This window comes from Lycium barbarum, chromosome 11, assembly GCF_019175385.1.
Source record: "Lycium barbarum isolate Lr01 chromosome 11, ASM1917538v2, whole genome shotgun sequence".
In the NCBI taxonomy this organism is placed as follows: domain Eukaryota; kingdom Viridiplantae; phylum Streptophyta; class Magnoliopsida; order Solanales; family Solanaceae; genus Lycium; species Lycium barbarum.
In genome coordinates, this window is record NC_083347.1 from 49,986,311 (window position 1) to 50,012,497 (window position 26,187).

General features: G+C 41.4%; 1 long non-coding RNA gene across 1 annotated transcript in view; it reads right to left on the bottom strand.

The window, feature by feature from the left end:
- Positions 1-1,488: 1,488 nt before the first annotated feature.
- Positions 1,489-26,187, bottom strand: part of LOC132617611 (uncharacterized) — a 51,136-nt gene continuing 26,437 nt past the window's right edge. The window contains exon 3 of the long non-coding RNA XR_009573801.1: positions 1,489-2,036. This is a non-coding gene — a long non-coding RNA (uncharacterized LOC132617611). The remainder of the gene's footprint in view (positions 2,037-26,187) is intronic.

Below are 26,187 nucleotides of genomic sequence, written 5' to 3' on the forward strand. Positions count from 1 at the left end.
GGATGGTAGTGGCACAATTACAGGGGAAACTCTGACGAAATTTTCGTAGCATTCCTAAGAGCTCAACATTCGAGGACGAATGTTTTTAAAGGGGGGGAGAATGTTACACCTCGAAAATTTTCACGTCATTTGCAAATTAACATAAGCTCGGAGAGGTAATGGAACCCTTATAAGGTTAAGGAGTACTCTTAACAAGTGTTAAGCAAGTGTCTAAAGATTCTGGGAACAAGCAAATCGAAGAAAACAAGTTTGTCAAAAATTTGGAAAATATTTGACAGAAATTTTGGGTCAAATATAGAAAAGAATATCTCTTGGCATATGAAGAGTTTTGAGGTAAAGTAAAAGCCTAAAATGAAGTTCATGAAGTCTAGTTTCCAACGCAACAAATCTCTTGTCGATACGACGTCGGAATAGAGAATTATGGACGTTACAAGACAGGCGGGCAGAGCAGAAATGAGCAGCTACAATGCGCGAAACGTTTTAGGTCGGTGCAAACCGACCCTAGAACAATATAAAAAGGGGATTTACCCCTTATTTTCATTAAACCACCTCCCCAAACCTTCCCTAACCCCCTAGAACGTTCTCCCAACTTCCTCCATAAAAGTTTGGCCCAAATCAAGTGAAACCCCGAGATTTAAGCTCGGGAAGCGTATAAGGTCTTGTAGTTCTTGTTCAAAACAACGAATCTGGACTAATCAAATGAGGCCGCCGAGGATAAATAAGATTTCAAGCTCTACCAACCTTGATTGAGGTAAGGATATTCTTTACTATAGATATTATGAATTGTATCATGGAAATTTAGTTGTTAAAGATTCGTAAAGTCTAGTGATTGGTTGAGAAATTGGGGAAACATCGTATGTTTTATTGGGCATATTGATATTGATGATGATGTTGTTGATATTGGTGTTGTTTTGTTGGTATTGTGATTTGGGCAAGGGATATAAACAGGAGAGATACTGCCCGAATTCCGGCAGATTCTAAGAGGATTTAATTTGAAGGATTAAGACAAGCATATGACGATAAGCTTAACAATAGTATGAATTCTCTTGAATGTAGAATTACGAGCTTGGGAGGACAAGCGTTAAATAGTTAAAGTTAAGGCGACCGAAAAGGTATGTTAAGGCTAATTCCTTTCTTTCTAAAGGCATGATTCCCTTCTTATGCACCCATACATGTTTTCCATAATATCCTTATTCTCAAAAGTTAGAAGTTCATGATTCTCAAAGTTCTTATGATACTTAAGATAGATGTTTTCTATGATGATAATGATGATATGATGATCCCATTCTAGAGATTCCAAAGCTTATGGATTTGATGCTTGTTACGACCCAAACCAATGGTCCGTGACGAGTGCCCGACCATTACTGACCAAGCACCCTTAAACTCATACTTACCATATGCTGAGTAACTTGGTGGCCCATTTATAACTTATATCTGAGTGATAGCATCTGCTGTAACAATTTATGCAATAAACTCTACCTCGAAAACTCATAACTTATACACATAGGTATATATATACCTGCAAAGGATAACAACTCAGTCCGACATGGCCACTACGTGTATTCTACATGAAATAGAAGACCACAAATGTCACGACCCGATTGGTGGGCCATGACGGCACCCGGTACTAGCCCACCCGGGCACCTCTTATCGTACATCCACATTCACATCTAGGTGGACCACATGGCTTACTCATAATTTACATACATCAATAGTGCTAATCTCGTTGGGCAACAACGCATTTATATCATCATCAATAACAAATGCCCATATCCATATACACAAGCCGACGAGGGTATCAAAATGATATACAAAATATGAGCCGACAGGGCTACAAGACATCTAACCATACACAACTGTCTACGAGCCTCTAAGAAGAGTAGGTGACATAGTATAGGCGGGACAGGACCCTGCCATGCCCATATGTATGTACACAAAAGAATAATACCCAAAAGCTGTAGCTCCGGATGAAATAGAGCTCCTCTATGCAATCACTGAATAAGAAATCTATGGATCATGCCTGTCTCCTTGTCCACCTGCGGGCATGACGCAACATCCACAAACAAAAGGACGTCAGTACGAATAATGTACTGAGTATGTAAAACATAATCAACATCGTAGTAGGAGCATAATAAACAACACAAGAAATAACATAAGATGGGAGAATCAGGAGGTAATAGAGTCATTTGTACCTCTAGTGGCCTTCATCGTATCTACTTACTTGTCTTTTATAGTGACCTTCCATTTCTAATGCTTACTCGTATACATACATACATACATACATACATATATATTTGTATTCGTATTCATATTCATATTCGCACCCATACCATACCCGACCATGAAGGTTCGGCGTTTCACATACCCGGCCATAACAAGGCTCGGTGATTATACTTACATGGCCCTACCAAGGCTCAATGTTATCCGTACCCAACTGCAGTGGTGTACGCGATAGATATCATACCCGGCCATATAGGCTCGGTGTTACATAATAGTCATACATACTTAGACACATATACATAAGAGTCCATAAGTATCATCAACATCATTACCATTATCGTTTTCGTTACATATATCCTTAGAGGATCAACCATCATATAAGGAAAGTAGTAGGATCGTAAAAGTATCGAAAATCATGAACTTCAGTAGCTTTAGAGATAGAATCATTTGGAGGACATTATAGAACTCATGAAAGGATATATGTAGCCAAGGAACCATGCTTTATTGAAAGAAAGGTTAGCCTTACATACCTCTTTGTCCTCTTAACTAAGCGAATCTTGAACAATCTACATTAGAAGGATTCATACCATAGTTAAGCTTTAATGATACTCTTAAATTCAAACTAGAATAATTCATGATCTAATGAAAATTGGGCAGCATTTCCCCTATTTCGTCAACTTCCACAATTTTACAAAACAACTCCCAACAACCACAATAACATCCATAATACACTCACAATATCATAATCAAGCAATCACATTCCATTGAACCTTTAAAGTCTATCCGTGTGCTCAGCTTATACCAACAACTCCACACCCATTTTAGCACATTTTCATATAACGCTTCTTCATCACCATTATTACCTTCCATAACATGATTATATCCATATCATACTAAGAATCATGACTCAATACAGATTACTACTCATAAACATCATAAAAACTACAGTTAGACTTCATTTTCTACTTTCTCCTTCTACCCAAGTTTTGCTACAACCAAACATTCTAATTATCATGAAATAAGCATAAAAACTAACCTTTTCATCCCATAGAAACAAGCTTTGGAGCAGCTATCAACTTGTGCCAAAAACCCTAGCTACAATGCCCAAGTATTTCTTGAAATCTACCAACCCTAGGAAATCCTCTAACACATGAACACTTGATTCTTGCTATTTGATCTTTGTAATCTCTTGGGTTTGGGTAAAATATATTTGGAGAAGGGTTTTGGAGCTTTAGAGAGTGTACGAGAAATATGGGAAATAAAATAAGGTTAGGGTCGTCCATCCTTAAAATATAAAAATTCTACCCCGACCCGTTTTATCTGTCTACGAGCCTCTATATAGAATATAGAAATCCATGCAGACGGGGCAGGACTTCACCATGCCCAAGTATTTATATATACACAAGAGTAGTACTAATAAGTTGTAGCTCCGAAACAACTGGAGAATATTCTCCACACCATATTAACACAAATTAAAGGGAAATCAAGGACTAATTACCAAGAATCAACAGAATCAAGTGAAAAAGAGGCTCACTAGGGTTGCTCGAAGTCAAGAATTCCATTGGTATTGAAGTTAGGGCTTCTCTCAAGTAAAGTATATTCATCCAAAGTTCATCCTTACATAATCAAAGGTGAGTTCTACACCTATTTCATGTTATTAGCAGTATTGAGTGGTTGAAAGACTTGGATTAGAGAAGAAAGTAGAATATGAGCTCAAATATGGAAATAATGGTATTTTGAGTAGTAAGCTAATTTGAATTATGATTCTTAGTATGGGATGAGAATAATCTTGTTACTAATGATACTAATAACGTTGAGGAAGTATTATATGAGAATGAATGTGGTGTTGTGTGTAGCTATGGTTGTGGATGAATTGAAAGGAAGTTGTGAGGATTGAATAATGTTTAACTTGAAGAAGTTTATTGATTGTGATGTTATGGGTGGTATTATTGATGTTTGGGAGTTGTTTATTATATGGAGGAAGTTGTTGAAACAAAGGAAATGCTGCCCAATTGTCGTTAGCTTTTAGTCGCCTTAGCTTAGTCTTAAGCATGTTTCTAATGATCTAACGTAATACGAATTCTCTTGAATGTAGAGTCGTGAGCTTGGAAGGAGAACGCTTAGTCGTTAAGGAGACGTAAAGGTATGTAAGGCTAGTCCCTTTCTTTCGTTAAGGTATGACTATTATATTACTACCTTCCATATATTCCATGACCTTCTTACATCCCAAAAGTTGAAAGTTCATGGTTCTTAAGAGCTTCTTATGAGATAGAAACGAGATATGTTCCATGATAACGATGACGATAATGTGCTATTATGAGCTTGATAATCCTATCTTTATGATTTCATTGATGTTATTTCTTATTGTTGCGTCACCTCATGATATTAGTTCCTTCAAGGTGAGATATAGTGATGATGATTATTCCATAATGTAATCGGAGGTTCCCGACCTTACGTCACTCCGATAGAGTTGTAGTTTTCATTTGGGCTCTCATGCATGCTATGTATAGTATACGATGTACATGGATATATGAGTATGTACACATGGGATATGGGAAAAAGGATGAGGTGTTATATACACAATACAACCTGATCAGTTGGCATATTATGATATCGTCCTGGATGCGGGATGCCCGGACGCGGGATATATGGATAAATGGATCGGCCGTTCGTTCCGGGGCAATATATAGATGTGTAATGAATATATGGATAAATGGATCGAGCTGCACGTTCCGCAACAATATATGATACATGATACGATGGATCGGGCTGTACGTTTCGCAGCATTAATGATGATATATATATGAATGTAAGTGTGAAAGATGTTAAAGAAAGTTAGCATGCATGATATCCGCCTTCAGAGGTTAGCAGTATAGGTTATCTCCTTATCTCATGTTTCCTTACTTCTTTATGATGTTATTATTCATGCCTTACATAATCAGTACATTGTTCGTACTGACGTCCTGTCTTTTGTAGACGCTGCATTCATGCCTGCAGGTAGACAGGGAGACGACACAGATGCCTAGGAGCTTTATCAGTAGCTATACAGGAGCACTCCACTACTCCGGAGTTGCCGCTTATTGGTACATTCTTTTGTGTGCATATTTGGGGCATGGCGGGGTCCTGTCCCGTCCTTATGATTTCAGTACTCCAGTTAGAGGCTCGTAGAGACGCATGTGTGGGTAGTAGATGTTATGTGGCCTCTCCAGTGTATATTTTGCATATCATTTTGTAGCTTCGTGGGCTTATATACATATATATGCGCATATTCTTGGGAGATGTGTAGTAATCATTTTATAGTAAGTTTTACTTTGAGAAGTTATATTTGGTCAGGTTGAGTACAACAATTAAGCATGGCAAGTGGTGCTCGGTAACCAGCTCCGGGTAATCATCATGGCCCTCTAGTTGGGTCGTGAAAAAAGTGGTATCAAAGCAATTTCGTCCTAGGGTGTGTCTACGAGCCGTGTCCAGTAGAGTCTTGTTTATAGGTGTGAAGCGTGCCACACTTATAAACAAGAGACTGCTGGACATTTAGGAATAATGACCGTCTTTCTTCTTCATAGATCGTGCGATAGAGCTATAATGTACGATTCGTCTTTTCTCTCTAATTGTGCGTTATGATTTAAGATATGCCTGTGAAGAGGAAAGCAACAACCGTCCAGAAGAGCAAGACTGCGATAGGAAGGCTGGTTGAACAGGAGCCACCGACAAATATAGAGAAGGGTGAGTCCCATAATGAGGCTCTATCTCATACTTCCCATGCTCCACCTATTTTAGAGGAGCGTGAAAGGGCCTCAGGTCCAGATCTAATGCCTCTAGTCCCTCCACCGGTTGCTTTGGGCCAGCAGATGACTGAGGCTATTCAACTATTGACCCAGCTAGTTACTGCTTAGGCTCAGCGGCAGAGTGCCGGTCCAGGTGACAGAGCGACTAGTGCCAGGGCCCGTGATTTTATGAGTTTGAATCCTCCAGAATTATTCGGGTCGAAGTCGGATGAAGACCCACAGGGTTTTATAGATGAAATGTTGAGGATGCTGAGAATAATACATGCTTCTGCTACTGAGTCAGTGGAGTTGGCGACCTATAGGTTGAGGGATGTCGCCGTTCTTTAGTATAATAATTGGATATCTTCAAGAAGGGAAAATGCACCTCCCCCGGTTTGGCCAGAGTTTGTAGATGCTTTCATCCGCTATTATTTGCCACCCGAGGTTTGAAGGGCCCGAGCTGATAGGTTTCTGAATTTGAAGCAAGGAAATATGAGTGCTCGGGAGTACAATCTCAGTTTCAATTCGTTGGCTAGGTATGCCCCGACCGTGGTAGCCGATATGAGGGACCGGGTGCATCGGTTTGTGAGTGGCTTAGGGCCACATTTGATCAAGGATTGCTTGACAGCTTCACTTCAGGACAAGATGGATATTTTCCGTATTTAGGCCCACCCAAAATTTAAAAGAGCAACAGCAGCCGCAAAGGGGTGAGCGCAATATTGATAGAGGGCATAGTAAGAGGGCCAGATCTGCTGGTACTAGTGGTGAGCATTGAGAGGGTCAGAGCCAACAATATTCCAGATATTTAGGCCAGCCCGCGACTAGTGCAGCTCCTCGATTTGCGGGCAGGAGATTTGACCGTCCCATTTATTCTGGATCGAGTCAGAGCTCGAGAGTTATAGGTTCTCAGTACCGAGGTGATTCCAGCCAGATAAGACTACCCTTACCATGTTGTACTTAGTGTGGCAGGCCACATTTCGGATAGTGCTGCGTAGGTTTAGGTGCTTGTTATACCTGCAGTCGGGTTGGTCACATGATGCGTGATTGTTTGTTAAGGAATGATAGAGATAGGGCTCAGCCCACCGGATCAGTAGCAGGTTCTTCTTCGTCCGTGCGCCCTGTAGGGTAGACTCTCCAGACTTCAGCAGGTCATGGCAGGGGCAGAGGGGTAGCATCCAGTTCAGGCGGCCCTCAGCCTCGTATTTATGCATTGGCCGGACGACAGGATCTTGAGTCCTCCCCTGACGTTTTCACTGGTATATTATCTGTATTCTCTTATGACGTTTATGCATTGATTGATCTAGGTTCTACTTTGTCAGACACACTCCTTATATTGCTGGTCGTATTAGGGTGAAATCGGATCCAATCAAACCTTTTGAGGTGTCTACTCCTGTTGGTGACCCGGTAATACTTAGACAAGTATATAGAAATTGTGCGATTGTGATATGTGATCGTCAGATTATAGCTGATTTGATTGAGCTGGAAATATTGGATTTTGATGTGATTATGGGCATGGATTGGCTGGCTTCTTGTTATTCTAACGTGGACTGTAGAACAAAAATGGTCTGATTCCGATTCCCAAGAGAACCAATGCTTGAATGGAAAGGTAATACAGCGTCTCCAAGGGGTAGGTTTATTTCCTATCTCAAAGCGAGGAAGATGATTGCAAAAGGCTATATTTACCATTTGGTCCAGGTTCATGACACCGAAGCAAAGCCGCTGACTCTTCAATCCTTTCCGGTAATAAATGAGTTTCCGGATGTATTTCCAAATGAACTTCTAGGTCTTCCACCGGAAAGGGAGATTGATTTTTTTATTGAGGTTCTGCCGGACACCGAGCCTATATCTATTCCTCCGTAAAAATGGCTCCTGCAGAATTGAAAGAACTAAAGGCATAGCTGAAGGATTTGCTCGAGAAGGGATTTATTAGACCCAGTTCATCGCCATGGGGAACACCTGTTTTGTCCGTAATGAAAAAAGATGGTTCCTTGCGAATGTGCATTGACTATAGGCAATGGAACAAGGTGACGATAAAGAATAAGTATCCCCTTTCGAGAATCGATGATTTGTTTGATCAATTGCAGGGTGCTAAGTGGTTTTCAAAGATAGATCTGAGGTCAGGATATCATCAAGTGAGAGTTAGAGAAAAAGACATTCGGAAGACGGCTTTTAGGACCAGATATGGTCATTACGAATTTTGAGTAATGTCATTTGGGTTGACTAACACTCTGATAGTGTTCATGAATTTGATGAATAATGTGTTCAGGACTTTCCTGGATCTATTTGTAATCGTATTCATTGATGACATTCCGGTATGTTCCCAGTCAGAAGCAAAGCATGCAGATCATCCAAGTATTGTCCTTGGAATTCTTCAGACTCGAGAATTATATGCAAAATTTTCAAAATGCAAGTTCTGGTTGAATTCTGTAACTTTTGTAGGCCATATTATCTCAACTGACAGTATTCGGGTTGATACTAAGAAAATTGAGGCCGTGAAGACTTGGCCAAGGCCTACAACGCCTAAGGAAGTCCGTAGCTTTCTGGGATTAGTGGGCTATTACAAAAGATTTGTGGAAGGATTTTCTTCTATTTCGGCACCCTTGACGAAGCTAACTCAGAAATCAGCAAAATTTCAATGGACCGACGCTTGTGAGCGCAGTTTCCAGGAATTGAAAGAAAGATTGACTTCAGCCCAGTTTTGACCCTCCCAGAACGATCAGAAGGCTATGTTGTTTATTGTGATGCCTCCGGTGGTGGGTTGGGCTGTGTATTGATGCAACACGATAAGGTTATAGCCTATGCTTTCAGGTAGTTGAGGAAACATGAGAAGAATTATCCGACCCATGATCTTGAATTAGCTGTAGTCATTCATGCATTAAAGATGTGAAGGCATTATTTGTATGGCGTTCATGTTGATAGTTATACAGATCATAAGAGTCTCCAGTAAATTTTCAAGCAAAAGGCGTTGAATCTATGACAGAGGCGATGGTTAGAGCTATTGAAAGACTACGATGTGAGTATTTTATATCATCCCGCAAAAGCAAATGTGGTAGCTGATGTGCTTAGCCGAAAATCCATGGGCAGTCTATGTGATGTTCAGTCGGAAAAGAAAGAACTAGTCTGTGAACTTCACCAGTTAGCTAGCCTAGGAGTCCGCTTAATAGAATCGGGAAATGCAGGACTTGCTGTTCACAATCCATCCGTTTCATCCTTAGACACGGAAGTGAAAAAGTGCCAATATGAAGATCCCAAGTTGAATCACTATAGAGATGCCCTTTCACAGAAGGAAAAGTCACCATTTGAGATTTCTGCAGATGGGATTCTCAGGTATCGGAGCGGGCTATGTGTTCCAGATGTTGCGGGATTACGCCGTTAGATTCTGGGTGAAACTCATTACTCCCGGTATTCTATCCATCCAGGAGAGACAAAGATGTACCATGACCTTAAGTCAATGTATTGGTGGGATGGTATGAAGAAAGATATAGCAGAATTTGTAACTCAATGCCCAAATTGTGAACAAGTGAAAATTGAGCATCAAAAGCCAGGAGGATTGTTGCAGGCTATGGAAATTCCAGCCTGGAAATGGGAAGTGATCAACATGGACTTTGTTGTAGGCTTGCCTTGTTCTCGGCATAAGTATGACTCCATATGGGTGATTGTTGACCGACTTACGAAGTCAGCTCATTTTTTTCCAGTCAGGACTACATACTCAACAAAAGATTATGCAAGGTTATATCTTAAGGAGATAGTGCGACTTCATGGTGTCCCAGTATCTATTATCACAGATAGAGGAGCACAATTTACTGCTAAATTTTGGAAGTCCTTTCAAGAAGGTTTGGGAACTGAAGTAAGACTCAGCACAACATTTCACCCACAGACGGATGGGCAAGCTGAACGCACTATCCAGACCTTGGAAGATATGTTGCGGGCATGTGTATTAGGCTTCGGAGGTAATTGGGATGAACATTTGCCACTTATCAAGTTTGCTTATAATAACAGTTATCATTCCAGTATCCAGATGGCCCCATATGAGGCTCTATACGGAAGGAAGTGTAGACCGCCAATTGGGTGGTTTGAAGTAGGAGAGACGCAATTAATAGGTCTAGAATTGATTCACTAAGCGGTGGAAAAGATCAAGCTTATCAGAGACAGTTTGTTGACAGCCCAAAGTCGCCAGAAATCTTATGCAGACAATCGTCGACGAAACCTGGAATTCCAAGTCAATGATTGCGTATTCCTAAAAGTGTCGCCAATGAAAGGGGTAATGAGATTCGGCAAGAAGGGCAAGCTTAGTCCTCGATATATTGGACCTTATAAGGTTGTGCGCAATGTGGGCCAACTGGCTTATGAGCTAGATATACCTCCAGAACTTGAATCAGTCCATCCAGTTTTTCATGTGTCGATGCTCCGTAAATGTGTTGGAGATTCTTCCAGAATCGTGCCAGTAGATGATGTTCAAATTACCGAGAAATTGACATATGAAGAAGTACCCATTGCCATACTAGATAGGAAGATGCGTAAACTCAGAACCAAAGATGTAGCCTCAGTTAAAGTTTTGTAGAGAAACAACAATAGAGAAGATGTGACTTGGGAAGCAGAAAAAGATATGAAGTCCAGATATCCACATCTATTCCCACCCCCAGAAAAGGTTCAAGATGAGACGCCATTGTTCCCAAGTATGCAATGCTTCTTTTAAGGCTTTTGGTAGTGTGTGGCCATGTTTTCATGCTGTTGTTGTAGCCCTGTGAGGCGATTATTTTGTGGGTTGTTGTGACAGGATGGTAGTTCCATATTATAGGGGAAACTCTGGCGAAATTTTTGTAGAATCCCCGAGAACTTAACATTTGAGGACGAATGTTCCTAAGTGGGGGGGGGGGGGGGGGAGAGTGTTACACCTCGGAATTTCAGGTTGTTGTGCGGTGAATATACTAACGCAAGTTAGGATGTATATGATGTCCTTACAAGTAAGAAGAGATACTTAATGATTCTAATTAAGATTCCAAAGACATTTGAGGCAAGAGAAGAAAGCTCATTGGAGAAAGTTAAGGTAGAGAGTGTCTTACCTTATACACAAATGTACCAGCAGGTATTCCTGGTAATTTACAGGATTATAAGTTGAACGGATCGAATCGACGCAATCTGAACTGAATCAGGAAATTCTTCAGACATCAGTCAGTGTTAACGGGTCGTTGACATGTCGACGGACCATCGCTGCGCACCGTCCATATGTTTCTGCAATCAGAGATCTATAGGCGTAAGTCAACGGAGCAAGTCGACGGACCATCGACACGTCGATGGGTCGTCGACCCGCTCGTCGAACTGCCTCGCTGGAACTTTCCAGTTCTAGTTATAAATAGATGACCCTTGCTCTTATTTTTCAGTTTCCACTTTCTCTACAAGTCTTGAAGACTCTAGAATATTCTCCACACCATATTAACACAAATTCAAGGGGAATCAAGGACTAATTACCAAGACTCAAGAGAATCAAGTGAAAAAGCGGCTCACTAGGGTTGATAGAAGTCAAGAATTCCATTGGTATTGAAGTTAGGGCTTCTCTCAAGTAAAGTATATTCATCCAAAGTTCATCCTTACATAATCAAAGGTGATTTCTACACCTATTTCATGTTATTAACAGTATTGAGTGGTTGAAAGACTTATATTAGAGAAGAAAGTAGAATATGAGCTCAAATATGGAAATAATGGTATTTTGAGTAGTAAGCTAATTTGAATTATGATTCTTAGTATGGGATGAGAATAATCTTGTTACGAATGATACTAATAACGTTGAGGAAGTATTATATGAGAATGAATGTGGTGTTGTGTGTAGCTATGGTTGTGGATGAATTGAAGGGAGTTGTGAGGATTGAATAATGTTTAACTTGAAGAAGTTTATTGATTGTGATGTTATAGGTGGTATTATTGATGTTTGGGAGTTGTTTATTATATGGAGGAAGTTGTTGAAACAAAGGAAATGCTGCCCAATTGTCGTTAGCTTTTAGTCGCCTTAGCTTAGTCTTAAGCATGTTTCTAATGATCTAACGTAATACGAATTCTCTTGAATGTAGAGTCATGAGCTTGGAAGGAGAACGCTTAGTCGTTAAGGAGACGTAAATGTATGTAAGGCTAGTCCCTTTCTTTCGTTAAGGCATGACTATTATATTACTACCTTCCATATATTCCATGACCTTCGTACATCCCAAAAGTTGAAAGTTCATGATTCTTAAGAGCTTCTTATGAGATAGAAACGAGATATGTTCCATGATAACGATGACGATAATGTGCTATTATGAGCTTGATAATCCTATCTTTATGATTTCATTGATGTTATTTCTTGTTGTTGCCTCACCTCATGATATTAGTTCCTTCAAGGTGAGACATAGTGATGATGATTATTCCATAATGTAATCGGAGGTTCCCGACCTTACGTCACTTTGATAGAGTTGTAGTTTTCATTTGGGCTCTCATGCATGCTATGTATAGTATACGATGTACCCAATATATGAGTATGTATACATGGGATATGGGAAAAAGGATGAGGCGCTATATACGCAATACCACCTGATCAGTTGGCATATTATGATATCGTCTCGGACGGGGGATGCCAAGATGCGGGATATAGGATAAATGGATCGGGCCGTTCATTCCGTGGCAATATATAGATGTATAATGAATATATGGATAAAGGGATCAGGCTGCACAATCCGCAACAATATATGATACATGATATGATGGATCGGGCCGTACGTTCCGCAACATTAATGATGATATATATATATATATATATATATATATATATATATATATATATATATGAATGTAAGTATAAAAGATGTTAAAGAAAGTTAACATGCATGATATCCGCCTTCAGAGGCTGGCAGTACAGGTTATGTCATGTTTCCTTACTTCTTTATGATGTTATTATTCATGCCTTATATACTCAGTACATTGTTTGTACTGACGTCCTGTCTTTTGTGGACGCTGCGTTCATGCCCGCAGGTAGATAGGGAGATGACACAGACGCCTAGGAGCTTTATCAGCAGCTATACAGGAGCACTCCACTACTCCGGAGTTTCCGCTTGTTAGTATATTCTTTTGTGTACATATTTGGGGCATGGCGGGGTCCTGTCCCGTCCTTATAATTTCAGTACTCCAGTTAGAGGCTCGTAGATACTCATGTGTGGGTAGTAGATGTTATGTGGCCTCTCCAGTGTATATTTTGCATATCATTTTGTAGCCTCGTGGGCTTATATACATATATATACGTATATTCTTGGGAGATGTGTAGTAATCATTTCATAGTAAGTTTTACTTTGAGAAGTTATATTTGGTCAGGTTGAGTACGATAATTAAGCATGGCAAGTGGTGCTCGGTAGCCAGCTCCGGGTAACCGTCATGGCCATCTAGTTGGGTCGTGACAATTAGCTTGTGTTATTAGGACCTCAGATTGATTGTGAGAAGTCGGGTGAAAGGTTAGTAAAATTTCCGTGCTCACTACCTAAGGGGCGTCGCTGCAGCGGAAGTGGTTCTCACTGCAGCGGTCCTCATTAAATCAGAAACCGTGTTTATATACCTTATTTTGACCCCACTCCCCACATAACTCCAAGAACAGTTCCCAAGAACCCTTGAGGCGATTTTTCTAAGGCTAGGTCACTACTCCTTCATCAAGGTTGCTTTCCACCATCAATTTTATTCGTTCTTCAATCATGATAACTTCTAGCATCATTAAAAGCTTGTTAATGGATATTTGAAAGGTTAGAACACCTAAGTTTATAAAATCCTAGAATTGTAACGACCCATCCGGTTGTTACTTAATACTTCGCGAACCCATGCCCAATCTAGGTGTATGTTTGTAAATAATAAGCCCCATGGGGTGTTTTAAGGATTAATAGTGGGAAAAATCAATTTTGGGAAGAGTTACAAATTGTGGGCCCAAGGCAGAATTGGACCGCTATAGCGATCAAGGGACCGCCACAGCTGTTCCACTATAGCGGAACATCGACCGCCGCAGCGGGCGAGGCAGGGCAGTAGGCTCGTTTTTTATACCCAGTTTATATTTTACCCTCCTTTTTAATAAAATACCTCCCACGACTGTTATTAGGTTTCCTCAAGAAGGAAAAGCCCTTGACACCAAGAGAATAGTTTTTTCCTAACATTCTCCACATCGTTTCCCACAATTATCATCTCTCATGGATTCAGACAAAGGCTAGAGAGGCGAGCAATTCATGGAAATTTAATTAGCTGTTCGTCAGCAAGGTAGGTTATGGTTTACTTGAGTTAGACTTTGATTAGTAAATAGTATATACATGTAGAGTTGACGGGAGATTGCATGATTAGGTCTTCAAAAACTGAGTTTGGATGGATATGTTCGCAATTTAACGAAAGTTATGTCTAAATAGTAACTAGAGTAACAACGAGTGTTTAATTGAGTGTTGAGTGCTACTATTGTTGAGGTTTATACGCTACGGAGTAGCAAGTGATTACTTGTCATGATTAAAAAGGGGGTATTGTGTTGTTTAAGATATGTATACCTAGGTAGATGTGATTTCCGTATTTATTTCCAAGTTATTGAAATATTCATATGATTGTCGTCCTTGCTAATCAAGAGGATTAAAGGATGGTGTAGTAGTGCTACACCCATTCAAGGGCATGATTTATGATATTGTTTTCATTCATTGGCATCATTGCATATATGGCATGTGGTTATGAAATAATGCATGGAGTAGAAAGCTTGAGTACGTGTCACTTGTGTTATCCGGTCAAATGGACGAGTTGGGTTGGATATGAGGTACTAATTGTCAGCCAATCATTGGCAGCAAGGTGACGATGAGTATATATATATATATATATATATTGAGTTCCGCCGAATGCTAATTGTCCCAGTTTTGGGAAGTAGGATAAGTCCTTCAAGGTCATGAAGGTAGATGTGTCCATCTTGAGTATATAATGGAGTAAAATCATGTTTAGTAAGCTTCGGGAAGGTTTAAGACTTGTTGGATCATCGGAGATAAGTTTCAGGGGAAGTTTGGAAAATTTCATGTTCTGGCGCACTTTGCGGCACAACATGCGTCCAGCGAACACGACATGCGGCTACGCAGTTGCACCGCAAAGTGTGCCAGTGAAATTTTGTGGTTCTGCATGGTTTGCGGCACAACATGCGTTTAGCAAAGCATGCTTTGCGTCCCGCAAAGTGTGCCGCATGTTGTGTCGGTCCATAATTTTCTGGACTACTTTAAATAGACCCAACTCGACCAAAAATCATATTTTTCACCATTCTTGGTCAAGAAAACCTCTAGAATACTCTCTAACATTCATCCACAAGAAAATTCAAGGGAAATCCATGATCAATAACACCAAATCCATGAACCCAAGTGTATGAAACCTAGCCAAAGTTCATTTAATTCAAGAAAACCCAAGGGAAGTTAAGTGGGGTTTTGGTGCTAGAGGAGTAACTCCACTCAAGACTTGTTCAACCACTATCTAAGGTAAGTTTCATGACTTTCTCATGATGGTTAAAGTGTTGATAAGTTAAAATACTTGGATTGAAGGAGAGTGTAGGAAATGGGTCATGAGACGTGAATAGTGACATTGTTGGATGAAGGTTTGAAATAAATCATAAATGTTGGTATGTTGAGATTATAAATACATTATAAACGACATTTAGAACATGGAATAAGTATTGTACGAAAAAGAACGCGATAATGGACTTTGGTCATAGTTATGAAAAATTGGTGTGAAATTGTGAATTGTGGGCAAAATAATTAGATGATGCTTATTGTTTATGACATTGTGATTGTTGTTATGGATGTTGGGAGTTAATATGGAGTATGGAGGAAAGTAGTGTAAACAAAGGAAATGCTGCCCAATTTTCCCTAGAATTAAAGCGCGTTCTTAGGGTCGAGTAACTAACGTTAATGCGAATTCTCTCTTGAAGGTAGACACGTGACATTGAAGGAGAACAAGCGAACGATAGACTAATTAAGCGACAAAGGTATGTGAGGCTAGTCCTTTCTTTCTATGGCATGAATCCTATAGTATGACTCTCTTTCTTATCCATGAATCTCCGAAGTTCCGGAAAGTACGAGCCTATGACCCTAAATTGCTACACAAGGTAATGAGTTAGAGTATATAAATTTTTGATGTACATGGTATGATGATTCCCAAAATGTTCATGATGTCATTTGTTGCTTACACTCACCTCATACCCTATTTCCTTCAAGGTGAGGCAGAATGTTAATGAGTGCTCCATAATGGAATCGAGGAATCACGACCTTACGTCACCCCGATAAAGTATAGTTGTCTGTGAGTTTTCATGCATATATTATGATGAGCATACTATAATGAGTACATTATGATAATGAGCATATGATGATGATGATACACCGTACCTATATGGTCGGGCAGATACATACACCACTATAGTGGGCAGCTTATACCCCGGACGCGGGAGGCCTGGACGCAGGCTAATGTTATGATTATTACACCGATCCGATATGGACGAGCAGCTTGCATATTATCACACCGTACCTATAAGGACGGGCAGCTTATACATTATGCATATATGATACGACGGTGAGTATGAGTAAGACAGCAGGGCCTATTTTCTTTATACTTGACAGTCAGATATAGATGTCCCATATTGATATTTCCCCTTGTATCATTGTCTTATTTCATTGTTTATGCCTCTCACACTCAGTACAATGTTCGTACTGACGTCCGTTTTCTTTGAACGCTGTGTTCATGCCCACAGGTGGATAGGGAGTTGATCCTGATCCAGACTCATAGGAGCTAGTGGCTGATTTGAGAGCACTCCATTGTCCGGAGGTGCTTATGATTATTCCTTCGTGTATATAGTCATGTACAAGTATTTTTGGGCATGACGGGGTCTTGTCCCGTCCTTATGCTTAGCACTCCAGTAGAGGCTCGTAGATACGCAGTGTGGGTTAGATGGTCTCACGAGATTGCTGCTGTATATATATTATTTTGATAGCCTAAAAGTTTGTGTTTATAAAAGTATATTATGTTCTCAAATGACAGATGATTTTTCTCATAAGTTAGGCATCAAATTGATAAAAGAGTATTAAATGAGCATGATGAGAAATACTACGAGCGGTGCTCGGTGGTTAACCCCGGGTACCCGTCGCGGCCCCTAGTTGGTTCGTGACATATATGATGTGGATCCGCGTCCGAGGTTCTTTCCGGAGCAGAGGATTTATGGCTCGGGTCCGAGGAGTATCCGGAACGAGTGGTACATGGACACCATGGGTCCCCTGCAGGTTATGACTATTGAGCAATGAAATCAGTTAGCATGTATGCAGAACATGATTGGGCGTTGCATCGTATCTGCATTACATTACATTTCACATTGCTTTGTCCGTATATTTGGGTACTGTCGGTCTGTTATATTGCATTGTGTATCTATATGAGTTGTGTTGAGGTTGTGTAAGGTGGTGAGTATCATAAGGGTAAGCGTGAGAACAAATTTCAATGGTGAGTCATCCTGTGAGGGCATCATATCTTAGTAAGTGAATTAGATAGAAAAGCTCTACGGCTAAAGGCTAGGAATTTAGATGTTAATGTAAATGAGGAGATGAGACTTAATTAATTGGCTTAAGGGAAGGTGGAATGGGATTTCAATGACTTGTTAGATGACCGATAATTTTATGGGGATAAGAGAAGTGAATAACTGGGAGTAGGAAGGTAAGTTCGTAACGATAAAGTAATCCTTATTGAGAGCCTTGAGGGTCGTCGATTTATCTGCTTATCTTATTGACTTTATATTGTGTTACGTGAACTAATCTTAGTCGACCTATGATGCTTACCAGTACATGTGGTGTACTGATACTACTCTTGCTACATCGTTTGTGGGTGTAGGTATATTGCGGGTTTAATTTGAAGTTTCTTTGTGCGAATTACCAGGCATTCTCCTACAGCCTCGCTCATCTCACTCCAGGCAGAGGCTGGGTCATTTATTTTGTCTTCCTTATATAGTAGGAGCTCTTGTACCTGTCTAGACTAGGTCCCAGGAAGTTCTTTTCAGTTTTCTTGTATTTAAAAACAGAGTCTATATGAACTTTTACTTTTGAACATTGTGATTATTTGAAATTGCTATTTATAAACTGGCTGAATTTTAGGTTGGTTGGTAAGGGTTCGCCAACTAGTTAGTAATATGGTAGGTTCCTGCACGGCCTGTAAATTGGGTCGTGACAGTTGATATCAGAGCCTAGGTTACCGGTCTCACAAATATAAGAGCAAATGTCCAGTAGAGTCTTGTGAAATGGTACGATGACTTCCGTACCCGTCCGCAAGAGGCTATGGGACATCCAGAAGTTTTCCTTCATTCATTCTATCGTGCTACCCTAATACGCCGTCTCCTAGTTGAATCCAATTGGTAAATGGGTGATTCCAATTGGTATCTTGACGAGCTAATTGGTGTCTGTCGATTCCAATTGGTGTCTCTATTTTGACTCAAGGAAGACCTTCTATAAGTAGGTGCGCGTTAATTGTGTGGGCGAACGGAATTTCTGTGTTAATGTAAGTGTTACAAATTTTGTGTGTATTTTAGGAAGATTAGGAAGTTAATAGCGCATTCGTACTCGTTAGGTGAAAACCATGTTGTTATGCGCTAAGCAATTAAGTGAGCCCCTACGTGATTTGAGCTAGTGGGAAAAAGTTTCCGCCCACTGGCACTGTAGCATCGCTGCAGCGGTAAGAGGACCTTTACAGCGGGCTCGCTATAGCAAGCATCAGACCGCCAAAGCGGACCCAAACTTCTGCACGGCCCGCTATAGTGAGGCTTCCATCGCCATAGCGGTACCGCCGCAGTGGTCAAGTGACCGCCGTAGCGGTACCCTGAACCAGTAGCTCCTCTTTTAGCTCCCTGTTTTCCCAACATGTGCAATTTATCAACAAAGTCAAGGAAAAGCCATATCTAAAGCAAAATACCTTCATAGAAATGTTAGCCCAACTAGGGCAATTGTCTTACGAGTGCCCTTAAACCGGGGCACCCATACCAAAAGCAATAAAAAGAAAATTATCCTAACATTCCAAAAACAAACCAAAGTGAAAAATTGTCTGAACATAAAACCCTGCCAGGGCAAGGGATAACCAAAGCTAGAAAGCGGGGGGGGGGGGGGGGGGGGGGGGGGGGGATCTCTAAGCCACTCCATGGCTAGTCACCTCATCACCACCATCCTCATACTGAGTCGGGACGCACTAAGGAAGGAGAATTGAGGGGCATCTCTGGTGGTCACCTTGGGAGGCTTTGCCTTCGGGACCAGGGCCTTCAAAAGGCTTTTGATACCTTTCCACATCCTCACGAACAGCTTGTCCCTAGCCCGACTTTTCTTCTTATCCCGGTCCAAGTCATCCCGCAGATCAACATGGGCCTGGGCCAAGGATCCATAGGCGCCCTGCAAGGCATCCACAGTCTCCCCCATCTTGGTCTGGGCACCCATATAACCCTTCATCTGCTCAGTAGTAAAGTAGTCAGTACTAGCAGCACCACTAGACGACTCGGCCTCTATGGAAGGCTGTTCAAACCCCATCATGGCCGCCCTTACCGTAGCCATATCTGCCTCTATGCGTTCCAAGGTACCCGGGGTTTGTGACTAACCACTCCCGCCCTGTGGGCATCGCTGTCATCCAAGTGAATCCACTTTCTCTTGCCCCTGCCCCGTGCTCCCTTGACCTTCAGTACACCAAAAGCGACATCATACTCTGCATACTGGTCCCCAACATAAGAGCAAAGATGGGTAATCGGGGAGGGAAACATCAAACTCGAGCTAGCCTTGGCCATAAAACTCTGCCACTCCTCGATCACTTGCATCCCCACATTCACGGGCACGCCATCCAGAATGCAAGCCACCACAAATGCCCGAGGGTAAGTGACATCAGTAATATTGCTCGAAGGGCGAACCCGTCGGGCAATGAGGTTCAGCCACCTTCGAGCCTCAGGAGTGAAGTGTCGACTCTTAATGGAAAAACGGGTGACCTCCCAGGTCGCCTTCCTCCTCTTTGACTCTTTTATTGGCATCCTCACCAACCACGACCCATTCCCCTTGTGATCCTTAGCCTAAAGCTCAGCCTGTGAAGGGTTGGGCAGCCTATGAACAACATTAAGGTCCTCAACACCCACTTTTATGTTAACCCCTCTGATAGTAATTGTGGCTCTGGGGCAATCCAATCAACGGTAGGGAGCATAGCATAGAACTCTCTAACCAATTATAGTTGATATTCCCTGGCTCCTCGACTAGCGATGTAGAAGCTGATAGAACTTCGGGGCTAGCTCCTCCACTCGGTCCATAATGAAGGCCCGCTCGTAGAGTAGGCCCTTAGTCTACTTTTCCATGTAGCACCTCATGCAAGTATGAGAGGCGAACCTATTGTATGTGGAGGGAGCTGGTCGTTGTTATCCTTGTTGTTGTTGTTCCAGTTGTTATTGATCTTGCTGTTGTTGAGAACCTACCATAGTAGAATGAGAAAGTTAGCCTGAAAAAGGGAGAATCTAGTTAGATTAATGTGGCACTAAGATTCAACAGTGATAGAGCATGTATGTAGTTAAAAACCCAAAATTTTAGATTCTGCCTCAGGCAGCTTCGCTGTGGCAGTGTGACTACCGCTGCGGCGGAGCCGCTATAACGACCAAAGGGCTGCTACAGCGGACAAGGCGTCGCCATAGCGAGCAGGTGCTCGCTATAGCGGGTACCTCCCATCAGAAGGGACCGCTCCCAGCGACCAACCGTCGCCGTCAGCCGCAAGCGGACCCATCTTCCCCAGTCTGAAAGACCTCCCAAACCAACTTTTAGAAAACCTAAATTTTCACCATAGTTTCCCCATTTTTGTCTAGGATCAAGTATTATGATGGTATGCATGACTTTTACAACCTATAACACCCTATTCCAACTACAATGGGCACCAAAATTTTGAGCAAGAACATCGAAAAATTGCACCACTACAAACAACTCCCCCCCCTAAACATAAACTACCCCCTTCTAAGTAGATCTTTAGTATAAAGTGTTGCTAGAACAATATGAACGACGAAATAACCCTCCATGATCTAAGAAACTTCCCACCCCAAGAAATCAAAACTTTTGTTCAAGGAAACCAAAGTCTTCTCTAATCTAGCAAGTTAAGCACGGGAATTTCAAAATAGAAAGCCATAATCAAGTTATAGGACAGTAGAAGAGAGCACATACCTTGAAATAACAAAAGATCTGCAAGCCTTGCAAGAAAAAGTGAACCTTGGGGTACAAAAAGATTTTCCTCTTTTTCTCTGATTTTGGGTAGTGTTTTTAGGAATGGAAGGGGGTAGAGTGGTTATAAGGGGAGTGGGGAGAGAGATAAGAGGACTAGGTAGTTGAATAGGGGGGATAAAATTCAGGAGAGGGGAGCAGTTTCAGTTATGGGAATAAGTGGGAAGTGGGAGAGGTGAAACGAGTTCACCCTATTTATTCTGTTTCAGAGGTGCTCGGTAGGATAGTTCTGGGTGCCCATCATGGCCCTCTAGTTGGGTCGTGACAATAACAACAACAATAATGACCACACACGACCAAGAAATCATCAAAAGAAAGTATTACATACTTGAAGGTAATGGTGGTTCTATCCGAACCTCCTCTGGAAGTGGAAACAAATGTGGATACCTGAACTTCATATCTTCCTCAGATTCCCAAGTCATTTCTTCCCTATTATTGTTTCTCTATAGAACTTTAACTGAAGTTACATCTTTAGTTCTGAGTCTCCGAACTTGCCTATCTAGAATAGCAATAGGAATTTATTCGTAGGATAATCTCTCGGTGACCTGGACATCATCCACAGGTACAACCCTGGAAGGGTCTCCAATGCATTTTCGAAGCATCGATACATGGAAAACTGGGTGGACTGACTCCAAGTCCGATGGTAGATCTAACTCATAAGCTACCTGGCCTATCTTGCGTACAATCTTGTAAGGCCCAATATACCGGGGGCTAAGTTTCCCCTTTTTACCAAATCTCATCACACCTTTCATAAGTGATACCTTTAAGAATACCCAATCATTAATTTGGAACTCTAAGTCTCGTTGGCGATTATCTGCATAAGATTTATGACGATTCTGAGCTGCCAATAATCGGTCCTGAACAAGCTTGACCTTTTACATGGCTTGCTGGATCAAGTTTGGCCCTATTAACTTAGCTTCTCCCACTTCAAACCATCCAACTGGTGATTTACACTTGCGCCTATATAAAGCTTCATATGGGGCCATTTGAATGCTGGAATGGTAACTATTGTTATAAGCGAACTCTATAAGCAGTAAGTGATCATCCCAACTACCTCCAAAATCTAGCACACATGCTCGTAGCATGTCTTCGAGAGTCTGAATGGCGCGCTCCGATTGGCCATCAGTCAGTGGGTGAAATGCTGTACTAAGGCTCACCTGAGTCCCTAAACCTTCTTGGAAGGACTTCCAGAAATTAGCTGTGAACTGAGTCCCTCTATCAGAAATGATGGATACTGGAACACCATGGAGTCGTACTAGGATACTGGAACACCATGGAGTCGTACTATCTCTTTGATATAAAGCTTTGCATAATCCTCAACTGCGTATGTAGTTCTGACTGGTAGAAAATGAGCTGACTTCGTAAGTCTATCCACAATTACCCATATAGAATCATACTTACACTGAGAACGAGGCAAGCCTGCGATTCCCATTTCCAAGTCGGGATTTCCATAGCTTGCAACAATCCACTGGGCTTTTGATGCTCAATCTTCACCTGCTGACAGCTTGGACATTGAACTACGAATTCTGCTATGTCTTTCTTCATTCCGTCCCACCAATATATGGATTTAAGATCATTGTACATTTTTGTCACTCCCAGATGAACGGAATAACAGGAACAATGAGCTTCCTCCAAAATCTGGTAACGTAATCCTGCAATATCAGGAACACACAATCTGCCTTGACATTTGAGAACTCTATCTGCAGAAACCTCAAAGGATGACTTTTTCTTTTGAGGGAGTGTATTTCTGTAATGAACTAATATGGGATCCTCATGCTGGCGTTCTTTCACTTCAACCACCAATGACGAAACTGCTGAATTTTGAATGGTAACTCCCATATTGCTCAAGTCCATTACTCGAACTCCTAGGCTAGCTAACTGCTGAAGCTTACGAGTTAACTGTCCCTTCTTTGGCTGAACATTACATAAGCTATCCATAGATCCACGACTTCGGGCATCAGCTACGACGTTCGCCTTACCTGGGTGATATAGGATGCTAAGATCATAATCTTTTAACAGCTCCAACCATCGCCTTTGCCGTAAATTCAACTCTTTCTATTTGAAAATATACTAAAGACTCTTGTGATTTGTATAAATGTCAACATGAACACCATACAAATAATGCCTCCACATCTTCAATGCATAAATCACCACAGCCAACTCTAGGTCATGGGTCGGGTAGTTTTTCTTATGTTTCCGTAACTGCCTTGAAACATAAGCAGTCACCTTATCATGCTGCATCAACACACAACCTAACCCAACGCGTGAAGCGTCACAATAGACAACACAACTTTCCGATCCTTCTGGAAGTGTCAGAACCGGGGCCGAAGTCAACCTATTCTTCAACTCATGAAAACTGCGTTCACAAACATTCGTCCATTGAAATTTAGCTGCTTTCTGAGTTAGCTTTGTTAGTGGTGCGGAGATGAAAGAAAAACCTTCTACAAGTCTTCGGTAATAACCAGCCAAACCCAGAAAACTATGAATCTCCGTAGGTGTTGTAGGCCTTGGCCAAGTCTTTACGGCTTCAATCTTCTGGGTATCCACCCGAATACCATCAGCTGAAATAATGTGCCCCAAAAAAGTCACAGAATTCAACCAGAACTCACATTTTGAAAACTTTGCATAAAGCTCCCTAGCCCCGAAGAACTCTAAAGAAAACACGTAAGTGATCTGCATGTTCTGCCTCTGATCGAGAGTATACCAGGATATAGTCGATAAACACAATCACAAATGAATCTAGAAAAGGCCTGAACACACTATTTATCAAATCCATGAACACCGCTGGTGCATTAGTTAGTCCAAACGACATTACCCGAAACTTGAAATGACCATATCTAGTTTTGAAGGCCGTCTTTGGAATATCCTTCTCCCTAACTCTCACCTGATGATACTTGGATCTTAAATCTATTTTTGAGAACCATTTAGCACCCTGCAATTGATTGAACAAATCATCAATCCTTGGAACTGGATATTTATTCTTAATCGTCACCTTATTCAGCTACCTGTAATCAATACACATTCTCAGGGAGCCATCTTTCTTTCTCACAAATAATACAGGTGCTTCCCACGACGACAAACTAGTCTTAATAAAGCCTTTCTCATGTAAGTCCTTCAATTGGTCCTTCAACTCTGCAAGAGCCATTCTATAAAGGGGAATAGATATAGGCTTAGTATCTGGTAGCACATCAATAGAAAAATCAATCTCTCGCACTGGTGGAAGGCCTGGAAGCCCGTTCGAAAACACGTCTGGAAACTCATTCACTACGGGGACAGATTTAAGAGAGTTGGCGACTTTGCCTCTATATCCTGAACCCGAACTAAATGATAAATGAAACCTTTAGCAATCATCTTCGTTGACTTGAGATAGGAAATAAACCTACCTCTCGGAGATGCTGCATTTCCCTTCCACTCCAAAGTTGGTTCCCCTAGAAATCGGAAATGAACCATTTTTCTTCTACAATCAACATTGGCATAACAAGAAGATAACCAAATCCATACCCATAATGACATCAAAATCTACCATTTTTAGCTCATTTAGATCAGCCATAGTATGACGGTCACAAATCACAACCACACAATTTCTATATACCCGACTAGTTATCACCGAGTCACCGATGGGTGTGGACACTTCAAAAGGCTTAATTGGCTTAGGTTTCACCCCAATACGATCAACAATATAAGGAGTAATATATGACAATGTAGAACTTGGATCAATTAATGCATACATATCATGAGAAGATACCGATAACATACCCGTGACAACATCGGGGGAGGACTCTAGATCTTGTCGCCCAGCCAGTACATAAATACGGTGCTGAGGACCACTCGAACTGGGTGCTCCTCCTCTGCCCCTACCACGACCTACTGGTGTCTGTGAGCCTTGCCCTAGAGGGCGACCTCTACCACCTCTCGATGGGTAGTCACGCATCATATGGCCTGCCTAACCGCAGGCATAGCAAACATCTGAACCTAATCGGCACTGTCCCCAATGTAGCTTACCACACTGAGTACATCATGGTAGAGGTGGTCTCATCTGGCCAGAATCACCCCTATACTGAGAACCCGAAGCTCTGAAACTCTAACCCGGTTCGGAGCTAATAAGGTGATCAAATCTCTGGCCTGCAAATCGTGGAGATGCACTAGTCACTGTATAGCCTGAGTGCCTAGAATACTGCTGCATCTAACCTCCTCTAAACTCACTAACAAGACATGAGGATCTAGCCCTCTTGCTATAACCCCTATCATAGGGGTCGAGTCTGTCTCCCTGTCTACCTGCGGGCATGAACTCAGCGTCCACAACAAAAGGACGTCAGTACAGATAATGTACTGAGTATGTAAGGCATGAGTAATAACATGATAAGAGTATAAAGGATAACATAAGATAGGAGGGCCATTTATACCTCTTGAGACGTTCATCATGCTTATTTAACCTTTTTCTAAAGAAAGCTTTCCATATATATATATATATATATATATATATATATATACACATAATGATACCATACCCGACCATGTAGGTTCGGTGTTATCCATACCCGGCCATAACAAGGCTCGGTGTTGTCCATACCCAACTGCAGTGGTGTGTGCGCAATAGATATCATTCCCGGCCATATAGGCTCGGTGTCACAACATAGCTTTATATATATATATATATTGACACATAAGAATACATAAGTAAAAACAACGTCATTATTATCATTATCATTGTCACTATATCTCTTCTTAGAGGATCAACTATCAAAGGATGAGATCAATGATATCATGAGAGTATTAAGAACTATGAGCTTTAGCACTTTTAGGAATGGAGTCATCATGGAAGACATTATGAATTTCATGTATAGGTTCGCAACAATGGAATTATGCCTTAAGAAAGAAGGGTTAGCCTTACATACCTTTACGTTTCCTTAACTACTTAACGCTTCTCCTTCCAAGCTCACAATCTACATTCA